Below are 19,512 nucleotides of genomic sequence, written 5' to 3'. Positions count from 1 at the left end.
TAGCGACGCAGCCGGTGAAAATGCTTGGTCGATCTGCTGTTGCTGCTAAACGACTTGCCCGAGCAGACTCTCAGCGCCGCCGCCGAGAGCACCCTGCCGTTCAGAATCAAATTCTTTACCACAATATGTCGCGAATTTAAAACACCTAAACAGCTTCGTTCGGAATTTGCATTAGGAAGGTTGCTTGGAAATGAAGTTCGAACATTAGGAAGGTTGCTTGGAAATGAAGTTCGAACGTCTTTTTAATTTCATCTTTCCATATTTCGACTATAATATTGCGTGAATAAGAAAGTGAAAGAAATTGCAAATTACGCGCCCGCACGTGCTCAAGCCATCCTGGGGCTGATATGTACCTTCAAGCGTAGCATAGATGGTTAATTAACCGACTGGCGTTCGTTTACTATACGCGTATAGCGCGCCTGTACATTCGCCTGTTGCTCCGGCCTAAGACCTCTCTCTATCTCTCTCTCTGCTTTCTTCTTCCTTATCTGACGATCTCTGTTTCTCTCGTTTTCATAGCTCCTACGCTTCTCCACTCTCCCTCTCCCAACCTAATCTGAATTTCTCTGGGCCACTACAGTGGCGAGACGGTGAGGAATAGGGCCCTATCGCGAGCTCTCGGGGGCAAGCGATTAATCATCGCTCCGGCGCTCTCGGCTTTTTTCCGGCGCGCGTATTTGTGATCTGTAGCGCGCGCGTTTGCAAACGCTCCGATAACGTACGCGCGCTGCTCTCTCCAGGCCTCCCACCTTCGTCGCCGGACTGCCTTCTCGATTCTAATTGGTTCCACGGCCGAGGAAACGCAAGCAAAAGTCCCGGCAAATGCGCCCGCGATGCCGCCGTAGATTAGGGTGTTCAGCTCCATATAGCGATGCTGTCGCTGTGGCGACGAGATTGTGCGTGCGTGTGCGCGCGTGTGTGTGTCTGCGTGCGTGTATCTGTGTGTGTGCGTGTCCTCGTCCTCGTGGTATCGCCGGCGAGTCGCTCGTACGCCGTATTCCTTCTGGAAAGCCGACATCGTCGTCGTCTTCTGCGCGCTGCGAGACTGATTAGAAATGGCTGGAAAGAGAGGGAGGGCGTCGCGACCTCGTGACACGTTCTTGGCTTTCAGAACGGTCAGATGAATGGGTCGCGCCGACATTGAGGAGGTCGCGTCAGGAATGGACGGGCCGGCCACTTCAGTGGCGTCTCGGATGCAGACGCGTTTTCTTTTTTCTGCCTCTGCAGTGACAAAAGACAACGACCCGAAACGGGAGTACCCGATAGATCACTGTGCCACAGTTTAGGAGAGATGCCTTCGGCAAATGAGAGCGTGTGGCGCTGAAGCGATATATAACACCTTGATACCGCTGACCACTGCGTTTTCTTCTGCACTTTCTGCATCTCTCCGTCTCGAATGATTCTTCGTCACATCTGTCAAGTTTTCAGTGCTATATAACGGCATGTCTGTAAAGGTTGACTAGACGAGCATCCGGTTCGCTGCCCTATACACTGGGGTTAAGGGAAAGGGGCAATAGAAGGAGGGAGAAAATGAACACTGTGTGCTCGAAGGAGGGCGAATAGGATAACTATGAACGGTGGCTGAGACCCCAGCAATGGACGTGGTCATGGGCGGTTCCAGAATTGTCGTCTCAGAAAATGTTATCGAGGAGGAGGAATAAACATTTATTGATGAGGAAAAAATAAAAAAAAATAAAAAAAAATGGCGGAAGGAAGCGGTGCAGGGTGGGTCCCTATTCCAAGACTCCAGTGGCCATCGCGACCCGCCCAGCTGCAGATGCTCTATATGTTAGTTTGCTTTTTCTGTGCGCTGTTTTTTCCGCCTTTCATTTGGCCTTACCCATCGTCCAGTGCAGGGTAGCAAAGCAGAATCTCATCCGGTGAACCTCCCAGCCTTTCCCATCACACACACACACACACACACACACACACACACACACACACACACACACACACACACACACACACAGATATATATATATATATATATATATATATATATATATATATATATATATATATATATATATATATATATATATGAGAGAGAGAGAGAGCGTGCTGAAGGCCTTTACGATATCACTTGGTTCGAAAATATGCGGGGCGACAGAAAGGGTGGGAAGGAGTAGGCCGGCAACGGCCACCGGTAAGTGGCGCAATGCACACATGCATGCTCTACACGAAGGGATGGGAAGACACACAGAAATCGAGTATAGGAAGACGGAAAGGACAAGGAATGAGGGGGGCGCAACATACAATAAAGGATAGTAGAACAACGACCGCGAACATCGCACCGACAGTGAGAATAGGAACAAAGACAAACCCTAAATTAGTGAAGCGTCACAAAGAATGTACGTAACAGATACGCTCGGTGATAGATATGTCGCGCAAGAGAAGTGAAGCGCGCGCATTGAGAGAGTTACGCGACCTATGCGCATAGGCATACACACTCTCGTTGAATGCACGGCTTATAAGCAGTGCCCGTATGTGTAGACTCAATATATGCAGAGCTCACGGGTAGGTTAAGTGGTGATATCTGCACCTCGCTTCGGCTGGAAACAAAAAGAAGGTTATAAAGAAGAGAGGGTGAGGGAGAGTGCCGAGTTACCTATGTAGTGGCTTACAGCCAAGGCTGATGTTTCTGCATTGAGAGATGTCGTCCTTGTTCGAAGGTCATAAAGAACTTTGCATGCGGCAATCCGTATCAATCGGCCAGCGGAATACCAAGGGGGTCTTTCGTAATCTGAAACAGTCCCACAACGAAAGTAAGCGTAGCAGCTGAGGGAAGTAATCGCATCTGGAAATCATTCGAACGTAACGATTGATACTAGTGTATGCTTAAAACTATGTCAGTGGCTGCAGCTCTGGTAAGTATGCGAGAGTACGAGAGACGCGGACAAAAACTCGCTACGTAGAAAACGAGCGCTAGGCAAACCAATATATGCATGCCCACGAAACTTTCGTGTCTTTATATGCTTTTACAGATCCTGCATAGCTGGCTTGTATATGCAATGGTCGCTATACAGTAGCTTGATAATGTACTGCGCTCGATAATGTACTACGATAATGTACGCTTCGTACCGGTATAACTGTGTTCAGACAAGGCTATGCGGGGCTCCAGCGTAAAGAAAGAAAAACGCAGGAAGGCATCTAATTTGATCTATCTTGTTTATCTATCATAATTTTAGCTGACCCGTAAGCCGATCACGCAATTATCGGAAACGTAGACATGAACATTGAGAGGGACGGCACCACCTGATGGCAAAACTTTATTGTCACCATGGGCTATGTTCTATTCAGTTTATAGTCTAAAAAAAGGACAGCAGTAGTATACCGTGGTCACGAATGTAGAGTGGGGTTTCCAAAATTTTCCTTCGATGAGTGCAACATGAAGCAAAGAAGCAAAACAGAGCCATTTCTGACACTTTGTGGTTTGATCAAATCACCACACGATGTCGCTGCCAATGCTACTCTTGCCATCCACGTGTCCAATGTTCCGTTATATTCTGTAAACGCCACCCTTACAAAAAAAATTGTTGAAAGGTTATTGACGTATCATTGTTCAACGTCAACAAATGACCTTGAAAGATCATTGGGGAATTGTTGAAACATCATTGAGGAAATTGTTGACAAGTGTTGATAATTGGCCCGCGACATTCACTCGAAACATCATTGTGGCCTCTCAATTTGAAAGATCATTGGCATATCGTTGAAACTATGGTGTACTTCAATGCTGAAAGCCCATTGAAGCATTGTTGAAGACGTGTTGTTTGTCAATGTTGAAACCCAATTGACGTATTGTTGAAATGTGTTGTTTGTCAATGTTGAAAGCCCATTGAAGCATTGTTGAAGCTCAAAATTGAAAGCCCATTGACGTATTGTTGAAATGTGTTGTTTGTCAATGTTGAAAGCCCATTGAAGCATTGTTGAAGATGTGTTTAGTCTCAAAATTGAAAGCCCATTGACGTATTGTTGAAATGTGTTGTTCGTCAATATTGAAAGCCCATGGAACAATTGTTGCAGATCTGTTGAACATCAACACAAATTATGTTGAAATCCCTTTATGCCCCAGTGGGTATTTAGCAGTTTAAACCTGCACTTACCTTAAAATACTGCTGAGCTATGTTGCATATAATTACCTTTGATGTCACGTGGGTATGTTTGCTGTGAGAGGATAGGGATAAAATTTAAATACAGCCATTTTGTATCGCAGGCCTCTGTCACCCTGGGCTCAAAACATGCTCCTAGATTGCCTGTAATAAAACATATTGCAAAACTGCTAGCAGTACTGTTATGCAACATTTTTTAATTGTCAGAGTGAATGGTCCTCCACAAAATCAAGAGTGCTGAACTGATGCAGACAAAAACCATTTTTCTAGGTCAACCGTTTATTTGTAACCAAACATCTGTGTAAATGTACAACCATTTGTAGTTTGAGAACATCAGAAACTTCTTAAAAACTATTGCACAGTACAAACTTCCTGCAGCTTGACACCATAACAAAATTGAATACTGAAGGTGTAGTCTGTGTGGCCCTCAAGTAAAACACATTTCCCAAAAGAAATAAATTTAAAAAGATAAATACCTAAATAAATAAATCTAGAAGCAGACTGATATGACTGTCAATAAGAGCACTCAAAAAAGGTACTTGCTTTCTCTATTAGGGAGCCAGTGGTACTATTACCATGGCACGATTTGCTTGAGCCCACAGCAATCAAATGAGACCCGATATGCAGGGTGGTTATCTTTAAGTTTCATGGAATTTATTAAACACGGACTGTTGCAGCTAACATAATTCTAGATACAGAGTGCCAAACATTACTTGCATGAGAAATCAAGACACCATAGTCAGCTGATTAAGAAAAACTCAGTTCCTAATAAAGTTTTTACGAATTGTAGACGGTAATTTTACAAGGTGTATGCACTAAGAACAAACTTCCAGAATGACACCAGTAACGAGACACATGCCATCAAACTGGCTGTAGAAATGCACTGCTGTAGCACTTTTTTGTTAACAAAACGCACTGTTATGCATTGAAGCACAAAAGTAACCGGAATGCCCATGTATATCTCTCACATTTCTGAAAAAATCTCGCAACTGGTGTCATCCTGGAAATTAATTTCAAGTGAATATGTCTTTCAACCTCACTGGCTACAATTTGCAAACTGAAATATGTGCCGTGATGTTTAAGTGAATTAATAAATTTATGAGAATCAGTTTAATGTTTCCATTTCTTGTGCTAGTAATGTCCACCTCTGAATAATCCAGCTCAAGAACAAAAATTATGCTACCTGGCACAGACAACTTTTAAAAAATCTGTAAAACTGAAAAAGGACCACTGCACAATCCTTATTTGTTGGTTGAATGGTGTGTGCCAATTTCAGTAAACCTTACATACTTCTGAAATATGGCAATCACATAAGCGATGCTTATGGGAGCAGTTTATTATGCTGCATTGCTGTTGCATGATACAGTTGCGTTTTCTGCCATGATAACGTTCCTGCGCAGGTCATTCCATATCAAGCAACTTATTCATATTAACTACTTCAGATTTTTATATGAAAAAAAAACTATTAGTGATGTGCTGGAATAAAACAAAGTTACTCCTTTTGTGAGTTCAATTTTATTCACTGTCACAAAAAAATAATGAAAGAATTCAGAAAAAGATATGGTTTCATGCAAGCATGAAAGGTACATCATTGCCATTACCGGAGATTTCTTGTTGCATTTTAAATTTAAGCCGACTTATACCTATTAATTTTTACTCATGTATTTTAGATAGCAATAAACCATGTTTACAAAGCTATGTAAAATGCAGTTTTTACTGAACTCTGACAATGGCACAGATGCACTTGCAGTGTGCGATTCCATGCCGAATCGACCAGTGTTTTTTTGACACCACACATATAGCTGAAACATTGCCATGTGTTTATAGAGTTCAAAACTCGTTACCCACTTTTATTAATTTTTGCCAGATATTTTGTAGCATTTTGGTGACAGTTTAGCTTTCCTGCTCAGCTGAGCTAGAGGACATCAATCAACATTCTTTTTCAAATGCACATTGTATTGATAGAGGCCTTCAAATGGTGTGCGTGGAAATACGGTGAAGTGATGCAACTGCCAAAATAGACAATTTTTCAAATATTTGAATACTTCAATTGCTTTTGGCACCGGCAAAGATGAGTCAAATTGCAATCCGTTAGATTTTTTCGTAACGAAAAATTCACAGGACAGAACTTAAATACAGAATGGTAGCCCAGGTGACATAGTATAGCAAAAAAATATGTGCAGCTTTGAAGGTTCAGCTGATCGCCTGTAAAAAAAAAACAAATTCTAATGTTTTGCAAGAAGCTTCATGTTGAAGGAAAAAACAGCTTTCGTAGTTGGCCAAAAAATGATACATTATTAGATAGCTCTACATGTCTGCTATGCATGTGTTAAGTTAAAGAAGGCATTATTTTTAAGTGCGAGAAATTCTTTTTTGAAATTTTGTCAGCACCGACTTTTCTCGGATGTGCGCACACTGGCTGGCTAGGAATGCACACGACAAAGCTGGCTTTGTCTCCACACAGATGACAGAGAAGCGGTGTTAGGGTCTGCATTTTATTGCCAAGGGCCACATGCTCTAACGCAACGAGGCTTGTGTTTGGTGTGGGCCAGGTAAACCATACAGCCATTGCACATAAACTATCAATACGAGGTCTGTTAGAAAAGTATCTGACCTTTGGCTGAAGAAAAAAAAAACTGGCATAACTGGAGCGTTGGAAACCTAATCACCCTCAAAGTAGTCACCTTGGGACTCCAGTCACTTCTCCCAGCAGTGCTGCCATTGTTTGAAGCATTCCGAGAAGGCCTCTTTCCGAACGGAGTTTAGCTCAGCTGTTGTTGCAGCCATGTCTTCTCTTGTCTGAAATCGCGCTTCTTTCAATGGCCTCTTGATTTTGGGAAACAGCCAGAAGTCGCAGGCGGCCACATCAGGAGAGTAAGGAGCCTGTCGAACTACAGGAGTCTGGTTATTCGCCAAAAAAGTCTGAATCAAGTGCGAGAAAAGCATTGTCGTCATGGATGCGCCAATTTCCTGTTGACAACTTCGGTATCTTGCGCCACACAGCATCACATAGACCATGGAGGACATCCCTGTAGTAGTCTTTAGTGATTGTTTGACCCTGTGGTGCGTACCTGTGGTGTACCACTGCGGGAGTCAAAGAAAGCAGTCAGCAACACTTTAACATTGATGCGCACTTAGCGGTCTTTGGTTGGTGACGTGGAATGCTTCCACTGTAATGACTGGGATTTGGTTTCCGGGTCGTAAACATACCCCCAAGACTTGTCACCAGTGATTATGGTGTTCATGAAGTTGGGGTCACTGTTTGTGGAATCCAGCATGTCTGTGAGACTTCAACACGAAGTTGCTTTAGCTCCACCATGAGCAGCTTGGGAACGAATTTTGGTGCAACTCTCTTCATGGCCAAATCTTCAGTGATAATGGAATGTGGATAAAATGTGCTGATGCCCACCTCTTCCACAATTTCTTGGATAGTCACACGACAGTCCCGCATCACCACGGGGTTCACTTTGGCAATGACCTGGTCATTTCGGCATGTTGATGGCCGACTGGAGCGTGGCTCGCTCTCCACCGATGCGTGGCCGTCTTTAAACTGGTTGTACCACTCCTTAATCTGTGTGCTGCTCATAGCATAGTCACCAAAAGCAGTCTGAATCTTCGGAATGGTTTCCACTTGGCTGTCGCCCAGTTTCTGGCAAAATTTGATGCCGTAGCACTGCTCCAGTCACTCCGCCATTTTCCTTGCAATAAAAAACCGACGAGAGCACTGTGTACTACCTCATTCAAATGCTGCGTCCTAGCAAGTCACGCTATTGGCAGGCAGGAAAAAATTCGTGCATGCGCACAAAGGTTCAAGGGCGGCTGATGAAAACGCACTTGTTACATATTCATCAGGTGTTTGCAAAAAAAGGTCAAATACTTTTCTAACAGACATCGTACGTATTAAATACGTGAGGGAATCCTGCAGTGCTAAAAGATATGGTTCGTGCAGTTTACAAAAAGAAATATCAGCTATTATGTAGACAGTAAATCCAGAAAGAGCGCTGATGTTGTTTATACAAAGCATTTTAAAGGGCATGTCGCAGTGCAATGCAACATAGAGGGAGCAGGACACTTTGTGCCCTGCTCCCTGAAGCCCAATGATGATGCAAGTAGAAAACACCTTCATAATTAGGACTGAAAACCTACATGAGTACGAACAAATTCTTGTGGTGTTGTTTGCTACCACTGTTTCAGAGCCGGAACATGCTCATCTATAAAAGTCATATGTGCCATGTTTAGTCTGATGTGGTCAGACACCATTGGCAACCACTTCTTGCGTTCATGTTAAAAAAATACGAATTGAGACTGCAGCTGCAGCACTTGACGTCACCTGCCTTCGCAATGATAAAAAAGGCAGTCAGTTTGTTGAATAGTTCTTGTGGCTAATTATATTAACAATATTTCCTTACTAGATGACATGGCTTCATATATTTATGCTATATTTATGCTGTATGTGTGATCCACAAATGAAGATTATAAAAAATAATTTATCGCACTTAAAGAATAATACCTTTTTGTTACTTGTCACATGTATAGCAGACATGTAGGGCTGTGTAACGATGGGCGACATATACTTTTGTGCCAACCACCAAAGCTAATTTTTTACCTTCAACACGAAGCTTTTTGCAAAAAATTTGAACTTTACAGTTTTTTAGCTGATCAACTGAACCTCCAAGGCTTGAAATATCTTGCACCTATCCCAAGTCAACCAGTCTGATTTTATATTTATTTTGTGCCTTCTGTATTTCCCTACGTTAGAAGAAAATTCAAACTTTGCAAATTTTGGCACTCACACCACTTCAGTCTCTTGACATGAACACCATCTGAATATTTGGATCATACAATTTCCCTTTCAGAAGAAACGTGTATCAGTGCCTTCTAGCTTAGCTGGGCAAGAACAATAAATTTTTTGCCAAAGTTCAAAAAATTTTTTCCGAAGGAAAATAAATGGGGAGCAAGAGTTTGGAGCTTCAACTATATCTGTGATGGTCAAAAAAACGTTGGTTGGTTGCCCTGGAATGACTCAAGTGTATGTACGAAAGCAAATTTCCTCATTGTACCTACTCAAAATCAAGCAAACTTGAAATGGTTTGCCATAATGGAACAGTTCTTGACAAAATTGGGTGGTTTGGCATGAAATGGCTTAAGATACTTAAAAAATATATTAATAAGGAAACACTTTCCTTACTAGAACCATATCAAAAACTAACATAAAAATGTAGTGAACTATAACAAAGCACAGCACTTGTATTCTGGATTGAGCAATCCAATGTGGACTTCTCAGGAGACTAGCACAATTAACATAAATAAAATTAACATAAAAATGTGAAGGCATAGAAAGGCACAACATTTGTAAGCTCATTTGAGAAATCCAAATTGGGCCCTTCAGGAGACTAACACAGAACATAAAAATGTCGAGAGTTACAAAAGCACAACACTTGTGTTTTGGTTTGAGCTGTCCAACTTGGGCTCTTGAGAGGTTATTGGTCCCATGCGAGAAGCGAGGCCACAGTTCTTTACATAGGGCATGTTGGTACCAGGCAATTTGCGACACGTGAAGCCTGCAAAAACAAGAAGCCAGAACAAGTTTTAAAAAGCAACTTCCACATGCAAAAGAATGGCATGCAATCTGCCCTCGTTATAACGAAATTGATTTATGTATTTGTGTTGCTTTATTCCAACTTTCCACGGGTACAGCTTTACAGCATGACCATTTAAATTTATTCAGTGCGGCACAGGACTCCACTAAGTGTCAAATGCAGGAAAGGGCAAAGAGGAACAAAACACTGTAGCAAAATAACTTTATGAATATCCTCAATGTCAAAGATGTGAGCTTTGCTTGCCGAGAAACGAAATGGTGAAACAAATTCATGTCGTTCATAAATAAACCTGAACTGACAACTAAAATTATTTCTTATAACTTTCATAATTAAAATTTGCTGCACTTCACTGTGCTTTTCCATGCTCCAAATACAATACTGTCATGTCACTACAACTGAGTGTAGCTTCATTTGATGTTAGGTTTCCTGAGTTCACATGCAATCGGAATGTACTTCTCGCCTTACAATGACTTAAGACTTTCTACAATAAAGAAGACACTGCTTACAGTGAAGTATGTTTTCTGCCTCGACGACTGAATTACTGTTATAATGAGGATTCCGTGTAGTGCACCAAGCTGCTTAGCATGACACATGCAGAATGTGACAGAGACGAAGAAATGCCGTCTTTTAAGAGCCATATGCCATAGGACTGACTTCTTTAACCCTTTTAGGGTTCACTGCCGTACATCTGTGGCTGTGATGGAACGTTCTGAAAAAAATTTGCCTTTTCAGAATAAAGTGTTGCCTAGCATCCTACTGGAGGTGCTGCAACCTTCTGAGACTTCTAGAAAATATTCTTATAGTGGTGTCGCTCCTTGGGTTTCTCCAAAACTGATTTTTCACCTAGCTCCTTGGTGTCTGTCATTGCAGTAATTTGGGAGTGTTGCCACAAGTTTTTTGTAAGTTTCATTACACAAAAAAAATTATGCTGCTTTATCCTGCATAAAAAAATAAAACATGTAAAACTGCAAATACTGAAATGGTATTGCCACTTTATTGTTATTTAAAAATATTATTTACCAGTTTATTTTCTCGGAATGTCACTCTGAAGAACTTAAATCTGCAATAAAAATATTAAGGGTGCGCGAAAAGTGATTTTTGAGGCTGAACCGAAAAATGCTAGAAGCAAATCAAATAATGGATAGCTTCTGAATAATGAACAGCTGATATCACAATTAATGTAAGATGAGGCTCACATCCTAGTATTATTAAAGTTAGCAAGTTTCTGTCATTGTTATGTTATGAAAAGCTGTTTATTAAAAGCACAAATGGAGCAGCAGAAAGTTTCTTCACATGCACAGGACTCTTCAGTAAGCATAAATGATTGCTGTAAAGCCTCTAAAGCACAGCTACTGAAGTAACGTAGCCTGGTCTGCTATTACAAGTTCTTACATTTTATGTCTACGCTATGTTATTGGAGGTGAAAATTTACTGTACTTTGGCTCAAATTTCATGTTTTATTGGTGTTTCGAAATATTAGAATACTCGCACTTACAAATAGTGACCACTCAAAGACTAAATTGAATAGGACACTATTCAATTCGAAAGTTTTGAGCATTTGCACACCACAAAAAATATATAACTCCTAAATTAGAGAGGCATATTTCTCCCCAAAATGTGATCCTCAACGGGCTAAACAAGAGCGACAGAAAAGCCCATTCATCTTTTTGATTAATTTAAGCCCATAATCTACTTGGCAATGGTTCATAATAACCCTGTTAACAGGTAGGTGAAGTAAGGAAGCAGGAATCAATTCTAACAATTTCAGAATGGGAGTAGTGAACATGTCCGATGGTCTGTAAGAAGCTTTATACATTAGGCCCCAAGATCCTATTCTCAATTTATTGAAGTATATGGGGAAAAGCCACATAAATATTTTTTTCATATCTTAGAATACAAAGTGATAAAGTGTGCATTAATAAATACAAGTCATAGGTTAAGTGCTTAGAATGAGTAAGCGCCCACTAAACGTAGTACTGTTGACAGCAATGCTTGCAACTCTGTCCCTGTTGTTTCTTTGATTGAAACAACCAAAAGAAAATTGCCACACCACTCAGGTTCCCTCTGCTAAAAGGCTGCTGTCTGGCATCACATGGACCTCCTTCAATATAGGAGCAACCTTAATTCGATGTGGTCAGTTAAAATTGGTGAAACTACTGTTTCACATCTCAGAACCTGGAGAGCTGTTTTGACTTCTGCAATTTGGTGAACATGCTCCTGCTCGAGCTGAGCAGTAACCACACTTGAGCATACCTTCTCCGCAATTCGCGTATTAGAATAACATTTTCAGGCTAACTAAACATGTCCTCCATGCCAATAGATTTGGAGCGTGCTTCACAGACAACTATTCCTTGCAATGACAGCCAAGTAACACTGCTAATGCGCAAATGCAGCTCATTTTATGTGGTGGAGCCACTAAAAACTTTCAGCAGTGAAGGCAGCTTTTAAATTTTAGAAGCATTTGAGTATGGCGGCATTACGCACTTAAGATCGTATGAACAGTCATTCCAAATAGTAGGCTATTGTTGCACACAACTGAACACACGGGCTACTTGAAAGTCGTTTGTTATGCCAATGGCAAGTTCATAATCTTAGAAAAAAATGTGAATGTAAAAATGCAACCAGAAAGGATATATGGTACTTGCCTATAACAGCACTGACCCTGGTGGGGTCAAGAGCCTTTTTTGCCCCTTGGTGTTATTTCCAAAGCCCAAATGGCCCATGAGCTCCTCCTCTGTGAACACATGGTGAAGCAAGGCCCTTGCAAACTTTCCTGGTCCACCATGGCAGGCCATGGCAAGCTGTGCCAGGATAACCTTCTCAATGTGCACTCCTTCAACCTATGTGAACCTGCATGTTTAAGTAAATGTTAGCAAAACAGTTTTAAGCCTTTCAAGCACATTCACACAACAGCCCTACTGCAAATAAATTACAAAAGTACCTGTTGCAAATCTAGATTGCTAAACTTGACTTCTTACAAGCTTCTTATGCTGTCTGGACGCCACATGTTTCAGAAAAACAATCCAGCACAAAAAAGAATAATAAACCAAAGTATCCAAACATCTAGAACTTGAAAAAGGGGAGTACCAGCGAAACACAAATGACACGCACACAAGGAAACGGCATTAGACACGGACGGACGTTGGGACGGACCAGCATCCGTCCCTGTCTAACGCCTTTTACGTGTGTGCGCGTCCTTTGTTTTGCTGGTACCCCCCTTTTTCAAGTTTATCATGCACCAACTGGCCCAAGAGCTTGCGCTAATGCACATCTAGTACTATTTATTGTGATTACCATTCTTAGGATACTTCATATTTTCAGGTGTTTGTCTCTATTTTCCCATCCATTTGTGTCAATAGGTAGTCCATGGTCTAATGGGGAGATTGGGCTATGTTGAGGGAAGAGTTCAAAATCAACCGTTGGAACAGCTTGGGTGACTGGGTATGCGACCTTGAGCATATGCCACTTTTCAATGAATCTCCTTCCCGCTATCTTGGGCAACTGCTGCTGCTTGTGTTGGCAAGCAGCATTAGGAGCTCAAAGAGGGACATGATTGTCGATCATTACTAAGATTACCACTACACGTCACGTTAGCTTGCTGTGCTGCAGAAGCAATATGTGAGATTCCACTCCACTGTATGAAATGTACATAAGCTGCAAGGACAGTATGTGCCAACAACCACCTCAATTAAATTAATCGACTCGCAAAGCACAGGCTGCACAAGATCACGGAGTGAACTCAGAAGTTTGTGGACAGTCAGTTGATGTCCATATCAGGGACCTCTAGGGAGACTCGGTCATTTCCTCGGTGTGCATCATCGTGCCGTCATACATTGTATTACAATTCTGTCTGTCTCGTTGTACCACCGTTCTAATAGTCATCACGTATCACCACAATTCAAAATATGAATAGACACTTATATCTACTGTTTATTTAATCTTTATGGAGAATACTTTGAGCATGAGTTTTTGCAAAGATCATGAATTCTACAGCTTAAAGGAGCACTAAAGCAAAATTAAATTAATTAAATTCTGGCGTTTTAAGTGCCAAAACGACAATCTGATGTTTAGGCACGCCTTAGTGGGGAACTCTGGACTAATTTTTACCAAATCAGGCTGCAAGGTACCTGGGCAGTTTTGTATTTCACCTCCATCAAAATGCGGTTGTTTGATCCTGTGACCTCGTGCTTAGCGGAGCTGTGCCAACACACCTAAGCAACTACAGCATGAAAGCACTAAAGAGAAAAATTATTTTAGATGTATCTGTACATGACCTTCCTACAATTCAAGAGATTCACTCATACCGTGACAAGAGGCTGAGTAAACTGTAAAAGCAGCAAGAGGAAAGATTGGTGGCAGTGCTGCTTTGAAGTTACCACACCCGCTTGCTGTGACGTCATGGATTTTGATGATGTCTGTTGAGGTGTAGCAATTTTTTTTACAAATAAAGATGTTCTTCATCGTATTCCAAAAACCCAAAATAAAAAGCGCCAAGAACTTTTACAGAACCAATACAGCCCAAGTTTGAAAAAATACTTGGAATCCATGATGTGACAATGAGGTGTCAGCACAAAGATTTTGGGGCGATACTCAGAAAATTGAACTTTGAGCTTTATTTTCTCTAATAATCAAACAACTACCAAGAAAGTTACAGAAGTAGTTATTTAAGACGATGCTTTATTTTAAATTCATTTAAGGTGTCATTAGTGTCCCCTTAATACAAAACAAGGAATGCACTTGGCTGCGTAATAGGTTAACATGCATCACTGGTTCTCATTAAGGTAGGATTATCAGTATAGCAAAGGGCATGCACTGGCTGCTCCAGAGGGGAGCCCTTCCACTTCCCCTCAACCTCCCAATTTCCAATTTCTTTATGAGCAGTGATGCAATTTCTGTATCTTAACGAGACATAATGCCAAGGAGATTAAAAATGCCATGCTGGCTACAGCATGTGGTGACCGGCACTTCACACCGTCCAGCTCGACATCAACCTTTTTTGGAATTTGGCCCTTGAAATGTAGAAAGCCTCGATCACTGCTCGTTTTTTCAGCCAACTTTCTCAAGGAGTGCTGCTGTTCTGGTTTGATACCTCTAGCTGTGCACTGCTGTATGACATAGGTCATAATACCTTCGTTCTGGTAAAACTAGAAAGATGTGCACTCATGCAGACCACTAATGTCCACACTAAGTTTCTGAACGCCCCTCTCATATCAGGCATATACACTGAAAAAGGCACATTCTGCGTTTAATATGTTCACAAGTGGCACTGAAATTCACTCCCAGTCCCGGTGCAGTTGCAAAGTCTTTAAGCTGAGTGCTTAAAGGCACCATGTCTCCTAATGAAGGCACTCTGCGCCAATTGATGACTGGAGCAAATGCGTTGCAGTTGCATCAGCAATGTTGTTGTTTTTTCTGCTTCCTGCAATACATTTTCACAGTATCACTGTATTTGATCATCGTGACGCTACAGAATGGATGGCCAAAGAATTCACTTTTACCGTTCCAGCGGGGGCCTCTCCCAGCTCATTTTGAATCTGAAAAAAGATGTCACTATTAAAACGTGAAGCCACGATGCAGCAAAAGCGACAATCAAAAGAGCTACATGGACCATTAGGCTGACATAAATGGACGGATACAAATGACTAGTCATTGAATACACTAAAGTGTGGCCGCTCTTGCCAATGGCAGTGTGAGCTTGTCAAAAAATTTATTTCACATTCCTCTAGTAACTTTAAACATTATTTCCACGCATCTACTTAACTGTTATGGCCTCATATAAGAGGCAGCTCCTTCATATAAAACCAGTGTAACATTCTTTTACTCCCCGTCTACCTGATGCTACTGAAGTTTTGCTTACTCTCAAAGAAAGAATTTCACAAAACTGCTCTTTCGACAAAGCATTATTCCAAGCTTGTGGCAAAGTGTCGTGATTTAGTTCACAACGATGCGCTCCCCTTTCAATCTGTTCACTCTACAGTGCTCTGATTCAAAGCAAAAATAGCTTTTCGACATAACTAGCTACTTCTATGGTCACAAGAAACAATGCTAATTATTGATGTTTATGTTGCCGATAACGTATACATGCCGCCTCGAAACACAGTGGGACGACAACGCAGATATGCCAGGCATCTCGTTCCTTTACTGATTTTAAAACTATTGTTAAATCAGTTACTGAAGTGCCATGAAATCTGCCTTTCCGTGAATGCAAAGAGCGCCTACGCGAAGCCGTTTGGGCGAAGCACTCGATGGCGTCGAACGGAGAAGATGATAAAAGAAAGTTGAATGCGCGCGACCTGGGGGAAAACAAAACACACGCGGTTGGCAAGGCGTATAAGTCGATGATTTCGCAGCACTCTGTGGCATCACCCCTATTGTATCTCACGTATCGCATGTACACCCTTGAAATTCTTTATTATTATTGCGCGACAGCCTCCTCTGTGTTTTCCGATCGCGCGAACATCGGCCGCACGGCGTGTCAGATAGTAGCTTTGAAGCACCGCGGAGTCACTCGATCCTGAAGGGAACAGCGCAACAGAATACACTTTCGCCAATCCCACCGCACCCCCCCCCCCTCTTTTTTTTTGCTGAAAGCTCGCTCACACGCCTTGTACTAGCGTGGCGCAAACGAAATATCTTCGATTACAGTACAGATCGGATGGTTTCACGTCGCATTGTTTTGCGCTCATTAATAAGGCTAACTCAATCGGTGCTCGAACACCGTATCAGAAATCATGGCGTACAACATGCCCTGTTTTAGGTGGCACCACATAGCTGCCTTACGCCACCACAAGCGGAGTGTAAAGTTAAACCAGGACAAAACTCCACGTTATCTACCACAAATCTAGTGCTGTACAACCCATTCTCGCAACGGAAGGATAGTACTAGGAATGAAAACTAGAAAAGAGGCGCGCGGAAGACACGCACAAGCGCTGAAATCATTTCCCCGCTTCCGTTCACCGCGTCGCAATGGACGAACAAGGGGAATTCGAAACACTCACTCACCCTTGATGTCGCTGAGTCGGAGGCGATCATGGCGATCTTCGAGGCAACAAGTCCATAAAAAGCGAGCAACACGCAGGAACATTCCAAAGATGTCACAGCGAAGCACACAAAGAACACAGAAAACGCAGGAAACTCTCACGTAAACGGCGTGCACGAACTCGCCGGAATGCGCCAAGCATCAACAGCGCAAACGCGCAATCATACATGTACACTCATACAAACACACGCTTATATTATCATAAATTGTACTATTGGATAACAAATTATGTAATTTCATGTTATTACTGAACAATTGTTGCGGTTTGCAAGTGTATAAAAGTTTTTGCTTCGCTTCTTTGATGAACTACTTTCTTTAGCGCAGTAACGCAGTGCACCGGCCGGAGCTAATGGCATGCGCGGGAAAAGGCGCCAAATTCAAACGTCACAAACGCCGCGCTAATTTGTGCGCGCACAGTTTTCGTCGTTTGGATTAAAAAAAAAAAAGTAATGCGTGCCGCAACAATACGAACTGAACTATTGACCAGAAAATTACAGAAACGTCGCTGTTTGTGCTTCTTATTTCGACGTCATGGCAAACTGCAGGCGGTCTGTCGTCCCATTCTTTAAACATTTGTGCGTGTGCTCCTGCGCTGTGCGATTTGTCACCGAGAACGTATAGCGGCGCAGATTGTGCTTGGTGGCCGAGCAGACTCTGAACACATTCGCCAGCACCCCGTCTAGGTCACAGAAAAGAATTTGGCCTCCATGTGAAATATGAGCACCATGTCGTACATATCGGCCAAGCTTTTCGTTTCGTTCTGTATAGCGCGCTAACGGGTAAGCGAAATGCACTCTGTAAAAACGATGTTCACTCCTTTCTCCGCCGCACCCACCGTGGTGGCATAGTGGCTGAGGTGTTGCTCTACTAACCCGAGTGCTTGGGATCTAATGCCGGCCGCGGCGGTTGCATTTCGATTGGGGTGAAATGCAAAAACGACCGTGTACTGTGCGTTCGGTGCAGGTTAAAGGACCCCAGATGGCAAAAATAAATATGGCATTTCTTACTACGGTGCGGCTCATAATCAAAGCATGGTTTTGGCACGTCAAACGCCAGACTTGAATTTTGTTAACGTTCTCCGCCACCTTGACCATATTTAACCTGGAGGCATGCAATGCCATTGCCTAACACAGCCAGGGCACTGGCCCCTTATAATGGACGCCGATAGAAATGCAGGATGTGTCCAATCATCGGTTGTTTGTCACTGCTTGTAGGGACGTTTGTCTTCTCAAACTGCATATATATATATATATATATATATATATATATATATATATATATATATATATATATATATATATATATATATATGCAGGGTGTTTCTGCTAACTTTAGGCCGAGTGTATAAACTCTATGACGACGCGACTAAATGCATGTTGCTCCCTTTGGTATGTAGCGTGTCGCGCTATTTGAGTATTTTTGCTTAATTAGCTAATTAGTCAAGCATAATTAACCAACTTCTGAAGCAAGGAAGTTAGGAAAGAAATTCCAATTAGAAAGTTGCAGAGCTGTTGGCAACACGTCCGAATAAACAGTTTCTGTCTTTCTATCTGTTAAGTATTATTGTTTTTCAGCTGACTGCGGATGCTCGCGAAATAGAAAAAGCACCACGTGACATATGCCCGCCTGCGTCGTGATTGCACTGCTCCTAAGCCTTCTGCGCACAAACGAAAACATACCATTTAACCGGTGTGAACACCTGTCTGCTTATCGCCATCATGAACCGCAGCGAGGGAAGCACGTCGCTGGCGTCAATACCACAGCCAACGCCTTCGTCACTGCCCTGTCGCCTTTTAAGCGGCAACACACCCTGCTCGATGGTATGCTCGTTTGGGAGCGCTGCAAGCACGGCGCGCAAGCGGATATGTCAGGTGATATTTTTTGTATTTCACGGGCATCCGCAGTAAGCTGAAAAACACTAACACTTAATAGATAGAAAGTAAGAAATTGCCTAATAGGAAGTTTTGCAAAGTGCTCTAGAGCTTTCTAATTCGAATTTTTCGCCTAACTTTGTTCCTTCAGAATGGCTAATTTTCTTGACTAATTAGCTACTTAGGAAAAATACAAGAATAGCGTGACACGTACAAGAGTGAGCAACATGCATTTGGTCGCATCGTCTTATGGTGCATCGGCATATTTTTAAACTCTGAGTAAAGTTAGCTGAAACACGTGTATATACGTCTATGGTTCAAGTAACGTGAAACAACACCCTGTATATATGCAATGGTGATCAAGTGATCAGTAAAGCAACATATATGTGCAAAAGACGCACACATACATATGTGCGTGTGTTTCACATTTACTTCGAAACTCAATATTGCTCGTGACTCAATTTTATTCAACAATAAGTTAACAGCATTTAGTCAACGACTTTATTGTTGGAAACTGCTCAACAATGGTTCAATAGTCAATACTATTCAACAATATGTCAAGAGAATTTAGTCAACGACTTTATAGTTGCAAACTACTCAATATTGGCTCAATAATACTCAACACTATTCAACAATATATCAACAGAATTTAGTCAACGAATTTATTGTTGGAAACTACTCAACAATGGCTCAATAATACTCAATACTATTCAACAATATATCAAGAGAATTTAGTCAATGACTTTACTGTTGAAAACTGCTCAACAATGGCTCAATAAGACTCAATACTATTCAACAATATACCAACAGAATTTAGTCAACGACTTTTTTGTTGTGAACTGCCCAACAACTTTACTGTTGAATTATTGCCTGTGGTTTCAATAATTGTTGAG

At 41.9% G+C, this 19,512-nt stretch overlaps 1 protein-coding gene and 1 long non-coding RNA gene across 2 annotated transcripts in view; both read right to left on the bottom strand.

The window, feature by feature from the left end:
- The window catches only part of LOC142560239 (uncharacterized), a 180,789-nt gene that overhangs the window by 98,869 nt on the left and 62,408 nt on the right, over positions 1-19,512 (bottom strand). The gene's annotated exons all lie outside the window — the stretch shown is intronic.
- On the bottom strand, positions 9,332-16,851 carry LOC142560234 (uncharacterized). The gene is made up of 4 exons (XR_012823323.1): positions 16,712-16,851; positions 15,208-15,243; positions 12,355-12,559; positions 9,332-9,670 (listed from the first exon to the last, which is right to left on the bottom strand). It is a non-coding gene; the product is annotated as an uncharacterized LOC142560234 (long non-coding RNA).

The sequence above is a fragment of the Dermacentor variabilis genome, chromosome 10, assembly GCF_050947875.1.
Source record: "Dermacentor variabilis isolate Ectoservices chromosome 10, ASM5094787v1, whole genome shotgun sequence".
NCBI lineage: Eukaryota > Metazoa > Arthropoda > Arachnida > Ixodida > Ixodidae > Dermacentor > Dermacentor variabilis.
The sequence above is the reverse complement of the archived record's forward strand: the minus strand, read 5'-3'. Positions and strand labels throughout refer to the sequence as shown.